Raw genomic sequence first — 11,060 nt, 5'->3', positions numbered from 1 at the left:
CTACTTGAGACACAGCTGAAAGCCACTGAGACAGTACATTTTGCGAGACCTTAGGTGACCAAGCTACAGTGGATCACAGCCCTTCGGGCTGTCTTGAATTCAATACTTACGCAAACCGCAAAAAAAGAACTTGCTTTTATTAGACAAAGACTGTTCGAGGTAAAAACAATGACTGCAGACACTGGAAACCAGATTCTGGATCAGTGGTGCTGGAAGAGCACAGCAGTTCAGGCAGCATCCAACGAGCAGCGAAATCGACCTTTCGGGTAAAAGCCCTTCATTTATTCCTGATGAAGGGCTTTTTGCCCGAAACATTGATTTCACTGCTCATTGGATGTTGCCTGAACTGCTATGCTCTTCCAGCACCATTGATCCAAAGACTGTTCGAGTACAGGGATAGGCCAGGGAAGTATTTAGCGTATTTGACTCGGAAAAAGTGTTCTCCCCAATCATTAGTGCAGTTAGAGACAACACCAGGGTCCTTACATATGATGCCAAAAGGATTAATGAGGCTTTTTGGAGTTTGTGAGGATAGTTGACCAAGATGGAAGCCTTTTTGAAGAGCCTGGACCTCCCAGGGGTAACCCTGGAACAGGCCTCTCTCCTTAATGCCCCCTTGACAGTTCAGAAAATACAGGAGGCAGCTCAGCAACTTGAGAGTGGGAAAGTGCCTGGCCCTGATGGTCTCCCCGGTGAGTTTTATAAGGGTTTGTGGGGACTCTGTCAGGGCCGATGCTGGAAATGTACAATTACTCCTATATGCGTGAATGCCGACCACATCTTGAGAGAAGCTAATATTTCCCACATTCTTAAGAAGGGGAAGGTTCCTGAGGATTGTGCCTCACGCAGGCCCATCTCTCTAGTAAATTGAAGATTTTCAGATTCTGTCTGAGATTTTGGTATTCAGATTGGAGAAGGTGTTGCCCCATATTGTCAAAGAAGACCAGACAGGTTTTATAAGGGGCTGTAGGTCTTTTAATAATATTAGAAGGTTGCTGAATAAGATCCAAGCACGTCAGCAATGATCGATCCAAGGGTTAGTGATTTCCTTAGTTGGAGAGAAAGCATTTGACTGGGTGGAATGGCCGTATATCTTTTATGTCTTAGAGCAGTTAGGGCTGGGTGGTGTCTTTGCTAGGTGGGTGGAGGTTTTACATTGCCACCCTCTGGCCGTGGTCATCACCAACAGGATGAAGTCTGGGAACTTTAGGATTGGCAGGGGTAGTCGTCAAGACTGCCCCCCTCACCATTGTTGTTTACGAAAGAACCACTGGCAGAGGCCATTCGTCAGGACATCCACATAATCGCTCCAGAAGTGGGATGGGGGTACATAAGATTACAAAGTATGCAGATGAAGTCCTTCTGTTTTTATCAGATCCGATGACCTCCATACCCCATCTGATACAATGACTTAATTCATTTGGGGTTATTTCAGGACATAAAAACAACTTTGCAAAGTCGGAGGCTATACCTTTGGGGGACCTCAAGGACATGCCAGAGGTGGAAGATAGCCCTAGATCCCCCTTTAAGTAGTCGCGGGCATGTTTCCAATACCTGGGTATCTTTATTACCCCCATGTTTGGACTAATTCTGCTCACCTGCTTGACAATATTAGGCGGGATCTTCATTCCTGGGAAGCTCTTCCAATTCCGTGGTTGGGCTGAATAGCCCTTATGAAGATGAATGTCCTCCCTTGTTTGCTTTATCCCATGCCTATGCTCCCAGGTCAAAATTGCGGAAACATATGGGTTGGTTTAGTTCCTTTGTCTGGTGTCGTGGGCAGCCCCTCATCAAACTTACTAAATTGCAGTTGCCTCAAGGATGGCGGGGGGGGGGGAAATTGATTTCCCAGACATCAGGAGGTACCAATTGCATTCCACGCTGTCCTTTGTGTGTGATTGAGCAGGTAACAATCCAGGCACAATATGGCTGGATATCGAGGCCTCTCAGGCAAAGTGTCCTCTTATTAACCTGTTGATCATGGATAAGATGATGACAGTTACGGGCCACTGCTGGAATCCCATTGTTATTAGTACAGTCAAGGGATGGAGAGTAATGTGTCAGAGTGACGGTTGCTTATCCAAGACTTCGTCCTCACCCCCATAGTTGGTATGCTGGGGTTCCAACCAGGGATGATGGACTCAGGGTTCGAACTTTGGACAGTGAGAGGATTTTCCACTTTGGGAGACTTGTTTGAGGGAGTAGTTATAATGTCTTTTGAGCAATTGAGCCATAAATACAGGCTGCCCAGCAGAGATCTTTTCCATTTTTGTCAGGTTAGGGATTTCATCCAGAAGAAGACTATGCTTCTCACTAAGCCAAATAAGCCCAAGACAGAGAGGTTGTTGCTACATGCCACAAGCACCCTTTCAGTTAGTGCCCTCTGTGACCTGCTGGGTGATAGGGCCTGGCAGGGTATTAACTGGTTATGTGAGGTTTGGGAGCAAGAACTAGGAGTGGAGTCTCTTCTGAAACGTGGGAGGACATATGGGAGAACACGCAAAAGATCTCAATTTGTAATAAGACACGTGCTACGGAATTAAACGTTCTGCACAGGGTTCATTGGGCACTGGACCATCTGGCGAAGTTTAAAAAGGGAAATCTCCAATGTGCTCCAAATGTAAAATAAGTGTAGGTACACTTACCCATTGCTTCTGGACATGTCACAAGCTTCCTGTTTATTAGAGCGCTGTGGAAGGAGAGTTGGGAGGGTATTGAGGACCAAAGTTAAAGTAGACCCGCTATCTCTCCTCCTAGGTCTACCAAATTTATCGTCTTTAGGCTGGCATAGGAAGAAACGATTTAATATTCTTACTTACTGTGCACGGAAGGATATTCTGATCAATTGGATGTCTGAGAACCTACCAGGCATGTTGAAATGGCAGAAATTAATTATGGAGCGCATTCCCTCGGATTTTTCTCACAAATATGGTGCACCACACAACAAACCTTTTTTATAAGACATAGCAGCCCTTTTTGAGTTATTTAGACACAGACCTGTCTGCTATCTTAGCTAGGGCATTCGTTTAACCAGGATGGTAGTGTTGCTGAGCCTTGGAAGGTTATTTTCCAAAGCTCCCGTTTTTTTGTTTGGGAATTTTTTGCCAAGCATTGTTATTTTGCATTGTGTTTTTTTTGTTTTATTCATCACTTACTTATTTATTGGTGTTGTTTTGCACAGTGTTTGGTTTTGTTTTATATTATAGAGTAGGTTAGTAGTTGGTAGATAGTAGTTGTACTGTAATTTGCAGTTTTTTATTATACTGGTATTTGTTATATTTTCAATAATTTTATATTTTTGTAAAGACAAAAAAGTTTCTTTTGCGAATAAATATATTTATAAAAAAAAGGTACCTTTATCGATCAGTAATCAGTGAAGCAAAATCCTCAAGAAGAAAACAGGAATACAGAGGAGAACCAAAAGCTGCCTGGCTTTGAGATAAAAATTTTGTTTTGTAAATCTTTTATCAGACTAGTATTGTAGAAGGAAAGGTAAAAGATAGGTTAGAGGAAGGAGTTGTAAACAGTTGTTAGTTAATTATTCTCTGTTATACTTAAAGAAATAAAGTTGTTAATTTTTACTTCAAATAGTTCTTGGACTTTCAGATTTTCACAGATTACTGCACGGGATAAATTGTTTGTGTTGTTGCTTTAATTCCAGTAGGTATGTTTATTCTGTTTCATAACAATATGATAAGAGGGATGCTATAGCACTGCAGAGGGTGAAGATGAGATTTACCAGGAGGCCGCCTGGTCTGGAGTGCTTTCGTCATTGAAGACAGATTGGACAGACTGGCATTGTTTTCCTTAAAGTAGAGGAAATTGAGAGGGGACATGATTGAGAGATATAAAGTTATGAGGGGTGTAGAAAGGGAAGTCAGGAAGCAATTTTCCCCTGGATGGAGGAGAGATCAATGACCAAAAGATATAAATTTAAGGTAGGGTGCAGAAAATTTAGAGGAAAACCATTTTCATCCAGAAGTTGGTCGGAATCTGGAACTCACTGCCTGTAAGGAAAGGTAGAGGCAAAAACCCTCATAACATTTAAGGATGCACACTTGTGATGCTAAGGCCTGCTGAAAAATGGGATGAGAATAGTTATGGGGCTTAGTTTTGACCACCACAGATATAATGTGCTGGAAGGGCCTTTTCCCATGCTGTAGACCGCTATGGCTCTATGACTGAAGCAGAGACATTCCAGACGTTCAGGCATCTGCTCAGATGCACACAAGTAGTCCTACCATAATTAAAATGTGGCACAGTGGTAGTACCTCTACCTCTGAACCGAGAGACTGTTTCAAGTCTCACTTGCTCCAGAGTTGTGTAATAACATCTCTGAACAGGTTGTTCAGAAAATATCTAAACAAACTAACAATTGGGCTGAGCTGGCATTCGTGTCACAGAAGTGCCAGACAATGATCCTCTAAAAATAAATCTAATAACTTCCCTTCCACATTAAAGAGCAATACCATTGCTATTAACAACCTGGGTTTAACCATTTCAAAGAAACTTAATCAACATAACTACAAGAACAACACAGATGCTGAGAACTCCGATGAACTACTCAGATTCTGACCTGCAAAGTCTATCCACGATCTACAAGGCACAAGTCAAAAGTGTGAAAGAAGATTCTCCAGATGCCTGGATAAATGCAGCTGTACACATCTCAGACAAAACAGCACACTGTTTGGAACCCCATTGACCATTTAAGCATTTACTCCTTTCATCATTGACACTAATGTGCACTATCTAGAAGAAGCAGCTCAGTAACTCACTTTTTTGCTGAAGCCTTCCGAACCTGTAACCTTTACCACCTCAATTAGCCAAAGCAGGAAGAGCAGAGAATGCAGCACCTCCAAGTTCTGATCCAAATGGCACACTCTCCTGATTTGGAAATATGTCACCACTCTATCACGCTGAGTCAAAACCTTCAAACTCTGGCCTAATATTACGATTGAAGTACCTGAACGACAGTCTGCAGCTCACTACCACCATCTCGAGGCTATTTAGGATTGGACATCAAATGTTGGAACAAAAAAAAGTATAGAACATAGAATATTACAGCACAGTACAGGCCCTTCGGCCCTCAATGTTGCGCCGCCCTGTCACACTAATCTGAAGCCCATCCCACCTACACTATTCCATGTACGTCCATATGCCTGTCCAATGACGACTTAAATGCACTTAAACTTGGCGAATCTACAACCGTTGCAGGCAAAGCATTCCATACCCTTACTACTCTCTGAGTAAAGAAATTACTTCTGACATCTGTCTTATACATATCTCCCCTCACTTTAAAGTTGTGTCCCCTCATGTTTGCCATTCCCATACTTGGAAAAGGCTCTCCCTGTCCACCCTATCTAACCCTCTGATTATCTTATATGTCTCTATTAAGTCACCTCTCAATCTTCTTCTAACGAGAACAGCCTCAAGGCCCTCAGCCTTTCCTCGTAAGACATTCCTTCTATACCAGGCAACATCCTAGTAAATCTCCTCTGCACCCTTTCCAAAGCTTCCACATCCTTCTTATAATACGGTGACCAGAACTGTACACAATCCTCCAAGTGTGGCCGTACCAGAGCTTTGTACAGCTGCAGCATAACCTCCTGGTTCCGGAGCTCAAACCCTCTATTAATAAAGGCCAAAACACTGTATGCTTTCTTAACAACCCTGTCAATCTGGGTGACAACTTTCAGTGATCTGTGTACATGGACACAGAGATCTCTCTGCTCATCTGCACTCCCAAGAATCTTACCATTAGCCCAGTACTTTGCATTCCGATTACTCCATCCAAAGGGTATCACCTCACACTTGTCCACATTAAACTCCATTTGCCACCTCTCAGCCCAGCTCTGCATCCTATCGATGTCTCTCTGCAACCGACTACATCCTTCGTCACTATCCACAACTCCACTGACCTTAGTGTCGTCTGCAAATTTACTAACCCACCCTTCTAAGCCCTCATCCATGTCATTTATAAAAATGATGAACAGCAGTGGACACAACACCGACCCTTGCTGTACGCCGCTAGTAACTGGACACCAAAATAACATGTTCAATCAACTACAACCCTTTGTTTTCTTTCAGCAAGCTAATTACTGATCCAAACTGCTTTGTCTCCCACAATCCCATTCCTCCGCATTTTGTATAATAGCCTACTGTGGGGAACTTTATCGAACACTTTGCTGAAATATAGCCTACTGTGGGCAACCTTATCGAATGCCTTGCTGAAAACCATACACACCACAAAAACCAGTTTACTCTCATCTATCTGTTTGGTCACTTTGTCAAAAAGTCAATAAAATTCGTGAGGCACGATCTACTCTTCACAAAACCGTATATACATTCAAACACACACACCCACAATATAGGCATAGACACATCAATTCATATACTCATTACACATAAATGCAGACCCAAAAACAAATATATAAATACAGAAGGCCAAACGCACTCGGGCAACAAACACACAACACAGATTCAGTTGCACATCAACAGAAATATTAATACATAAGCAAACATGGATGTAGTTGCACAGCTACAAACATAAATACAGGTTAAAACTTTATATGTAGAAATATGTACAGTAACATGCACACAATCAACCAAAGGTAAAGGCACCATGGTCATACCAAATCATATGGCAGCTCTCTCATGAGACAGGGATGACTTTGTGAGCGTATTAACCGGAGAGTTACCATGCCTCAGGCAAGCAGAGAAGTTGAGAAGGAGAATCCTTCAGTGTAATCTCATCTGGTGTGGGAATTGAACCCATGCTGTTAACATCACTCTTTTTTTGTAAATCAACCAACCAAGCTAACCAACCCTCAGTTAGATAGACACACAGATAGTACTGGTCTTAGTCCAACACTGTTCTCCACAATGAACCATTTTGATAGAAAAAACCCTAACCTTCACTTGTCTCTTGTCCATAAAACACTGCTTACAATCAACCTACAAAACTGTATGTGTGGCCACAGTGACTCCCTTAATATTTGTTTCATCATCAAGAATGCATTTTGGGACATCCTGGGCTTGTGAAAGGTTCATAAGTGCATTTTTTTCCCCCCACATCAGTGTTCAACACATCCTGAATGGACATTGATAATTGATAGTCTATTTCACTTCCAAAACAGATTCTACCTTCACACCTGAGCATGGCAACTCATGGAGACAAATTAACAACTTATCTTTCCTTTCACTGTACTTTTCTGAATTTGCATGGGGGGGTGGGGGGGGGAGAGTCACACAAATGCTGGTTAATCACCCTTCACTTCAACCATTTTGGATTTGGAAGGTGGTGTTATATCTGCAACTAACCTTTTCTGGCTATGCAGCCTTAAAACCAGCACCAATGTGCATTGGTTTATGTATGCACCAATGGCTGGATTTTAAACTTGTAGGTTTTCAGCTCAGAGGCGGAATAGCTATCTACTGAACCACTATAGCTTGTTGTTGCAAGTTTATAAACCAGAAACATGCAATGACAATAACTTGCATGTATGCAGTGCCTTTAACGCAACAAAAATTCCAAGGTGCTTCATGAACAGGTTACTGAACAAACTTTGGCACTGAGCCACGTAGGCAGATGGCAGGACATACCTAAGTCTTCAGGAGGAGAGATATGTAGACAGTTGGAGAGGTTGAGGGGGGAAATTTCAGAGATTTATGCCTCAGCCACTGAAGGCATAGCTACAAATTGTGCATGATTAAATAGAGGTGCAGTGATTGTAACAAAATCAGCCCGAGAAGGGAAAGAAATGCGTTCTAGGGACCTCAACTGACCTTAGATAACACACATTAGATAAGGTGAGGACGATCAAAGATGCCCCAGCTCCCACGTCTTTATTGGAGCTTAGGTCTTTCCTTGGATTGGTGAACTGTTGCGGAAAATTCGTACGTAACCTGGCCTCCATCCTGGCACCTTTACATCTGATATTCAAAGAGGGGTCAGCCTTGGAAATGGTCTCGTAGCTAAGACATTGCCTTTAGAGAAGTGAAGAAGCAGCCATCATCGTCTAAGGTGTTGGCATGCTATAATTCCAAGTGAGAGCTGCTGCTGACATGTGATGCCTCTCCATACGGTATCAGGTAGTAATAGCTCTCAGATGGCCCAATGGAAAGGAATGCCTAGAAGGGTAACAAAACCCTCTTGGGAGTCATCTACAGGCCCCCAAACAGTAGTCTGGATGTCGGATGTAAGTTGAATCAGGAGTTGAAATTGGCCTGTGGTAAAGATGTTACTACAGTTGTTATGGGGGATTTTAACATGCAGGTAGACTGGGAGAATCAGGATGGTACTGGACCTCAAGAAAGAGACTTTGTGGAGTGCCTCAGAGATGGATTCTTAGAGCAGCTGATGCTGGATCCGACCAGGGAGAAGGCAGGTCTGGATCTAGTATTGTGTAATGAACCAGAATTGGTCAGAGACCTCGAAGTGAAGGAGCCATTGGGAAGTAGTGACCATAATACAATAAGTTTCAACCTGCAATTTGAGAGGGAGAGGGTACAGTCAGAAGTGACAGTACTTCTGTTGAATAAAGGGAACTATGGAGCTTTGAGGGAGGAGCTGGCCAAAGTTCAATGGGGCAATACCTTAGCAGGGATGACCGTGGTGGAACAATGGCGAGTATTTCTGTGTATAATGCAGAACTTGCAGGATCAGTTCATTCCTAAAAGGAAGAAAGATCCCAGGAGGAGGTATGGGTGGCCGTGGCTGACGAGGGAAGTTAAGAAACATATAAAGTTAAAAGAGAAAATGTACAACATAGCAAAGATAAGTGGGAAAACAGAGGACTGAGAAGCTTTTAAAGAACAACAGAGGATTACTAAGAAGGAAATACGCAGAGGAAAAATGAGGTACGAAGGTAAACTGGCCAATAATAGAAAGGAGGATAGTAAAAGCTTTTTCAAGTATGTGCAAGGCAAAAAAATGGTTAGGACTAAAATTGGGCCCTTGAAGACAGAAACAGGGGAATATATTACAGGGAACAAAGAAATGGCAGAAGAATTAAATGGGTACTTCAGATTTGTGTTCACTGGGGAAGACACAAGCAATCTCCCTGAGGTAACAGTGACTGAAGGACCTGAACTTAAGGGAATCTGTATTTGCCAGGATTTGGTGTTGGAGAGACTGTTAGGTCTAAAGGTTGATAAGTCCCCAGGGCCTGATGGTCAACATCCCAGGGTACTGAAGGAGGTGGCTTGGGAAATCGTGGATGCGTTGGTGATGACTTTCCAGAATTCAATAGATTCGGGATCGGTACCTGAGAATTGGAGAGTGGCTAATGTTATACCACTTTTTAAGAAAGGTGGGAGAGAGAAAGCAGGAAATTATAGACCAGTTAGTCTGACCTCAGTGGTGGGAAAGATGCTGGAGTCTATTATAAAGGATGAGATTATGGCACATCTGGATAGTAGTAACAAGATAGGACAGAGTCAGCATGGATTTATGAAGGGGAAATCGTGCTTGACTAATCTTCTGGAGTTTTTTGAGGATGTAACTCTGAAGATGGACAAGGGAGATCCAGTAGATGTAGTGTACCTGGACTTTCAGAAAGCTTTTGATAAAGTTCCACATAGGAGGTTAGTGAGTAAACTTAGGGCGCATGGTATTAGGGACAAAGTACTAGATTGGATTGAAAATTGGTTGGCTGATAGGAAACAAAGGGTAGTGATAAACGGCTCCATTTCGGAATGGCAAGCAGTGACCAGTGGGGTACCGCAAAGATCCGTGCTGGGACCGCAGCTTTTTACAATATATGTTAATGATATAGAAGATGGTATCAGCAATAACATTAGCAAATTTGCTGATGATACAAAGCTGGGTGGCAGGGTGAAATGTGATGAGGATGTTCTGAGATTACAGGGTGACCTGGACAAGTTAGGTGAGTGGGCAGATGCATGGCAGATGCAGTTTAATGTGGATAAATGTATGTTTATCCACTTTGGGGGAAGAACAGGAAGGCAGATTACTACTTCAATGGAATTAATTTAGGTAAAGGGGCAGCACAGAGAGATCTGGGTGTTCTTGTACACCAGTCAATGAAGGCAAGCATGCAGGTACAGCAGGTAGTGAAGAAGGCTAATAGCATGCTGGCCCTCATAACAAGAGGGATTGAGTATAGAAGCAAAGAGGTGCTTCTGCAGCTCTTGGTGAGACCACACCTGGAGTACTGTGTGCAGTTATGGTCGCCAAATTTGAGGAAAGACATTTTGGCTATTGAGGGAGTGCAGCGTAGGTTCACGAGGTCAATTCCTAGAATGGAGGAAGTACCTTACACTGAAAGACTGAAGCGACTGGGCTTGTATACCCTTGAGTTTAGAAGACTGAGGGGATCTGATTGAGACGTATAAGGTTATGAAAGGATTGGACACTCTGGCAGCAGGAAACATGTTTCCGCTGATGGGTGAGTGCCGAACCAGAGGACACAGCTTAAAAGTACAGGGTAGACCATTTAGGACAGAGATGAGGAGAAACTTCTTCACCCAGAGAGTGGTGGCTGTGTGGAATGCTCTGCCCCAGAGGACAGTGGAGGCCCAGTCTCTGGATTCATTTAAGGAAGAGTTGGATAGAGCTCTCAAAGATAGTGGAATAAAGGGTTATGGAGATAAGGCAGGGGGTGGATACTGATTAGGAATGATCAGCCATGATCATATTGAATGGTGGTGCAGGCTCGAAGGGCTGAATGGCCTACTCCTGCACCTATTGCTTATTGTCTATTGCTTCCTGGACTATCGCTGATGCGGAGTACAAATACTCCCACACAGAGGAGGAGGGTTGGGAGGTCATCTTTGGTGTGAGAAAGTTCTACCAATACCTTTATGCACATAAATTTATAATAGTAACAGACCACAACCTCCCACTAGGGCTACTCAAAGAGGAGAAGGCCATGCTGTCTATATCTTAGGTCGAATTCTGGGTTGGGCTCTCATTCTAACTGTGTACAATTTCAAGTTAGAACACCGTCCTGGAGGCCAAGTAGCAAATGCCTTGAGTTGCCTCCTGCTGGTAGATGCACCTCTGGTGGTGCTGCCACTGGAAGAATCCATTCTGGTTT

Source organism: Hemiscyllium ocellatum, chromosome 9 (genome assembly GCF_020745735.1).
Source record: "Hemiscyllium ocellatum isolate sHemOce1 chromosome 9, sHemOce1.pat.X.cur, whole genome shotgun sequence".
NCBI lineage: Eukaryota > Metazoa > Chordata > Chondrichthyes > Orectolobiformes > Hemiscylliidae > Hemiscyllium > Hemiscyllium ocellatum.
This window is presented reverse-complemented; position numbering follows the sequence as displayed.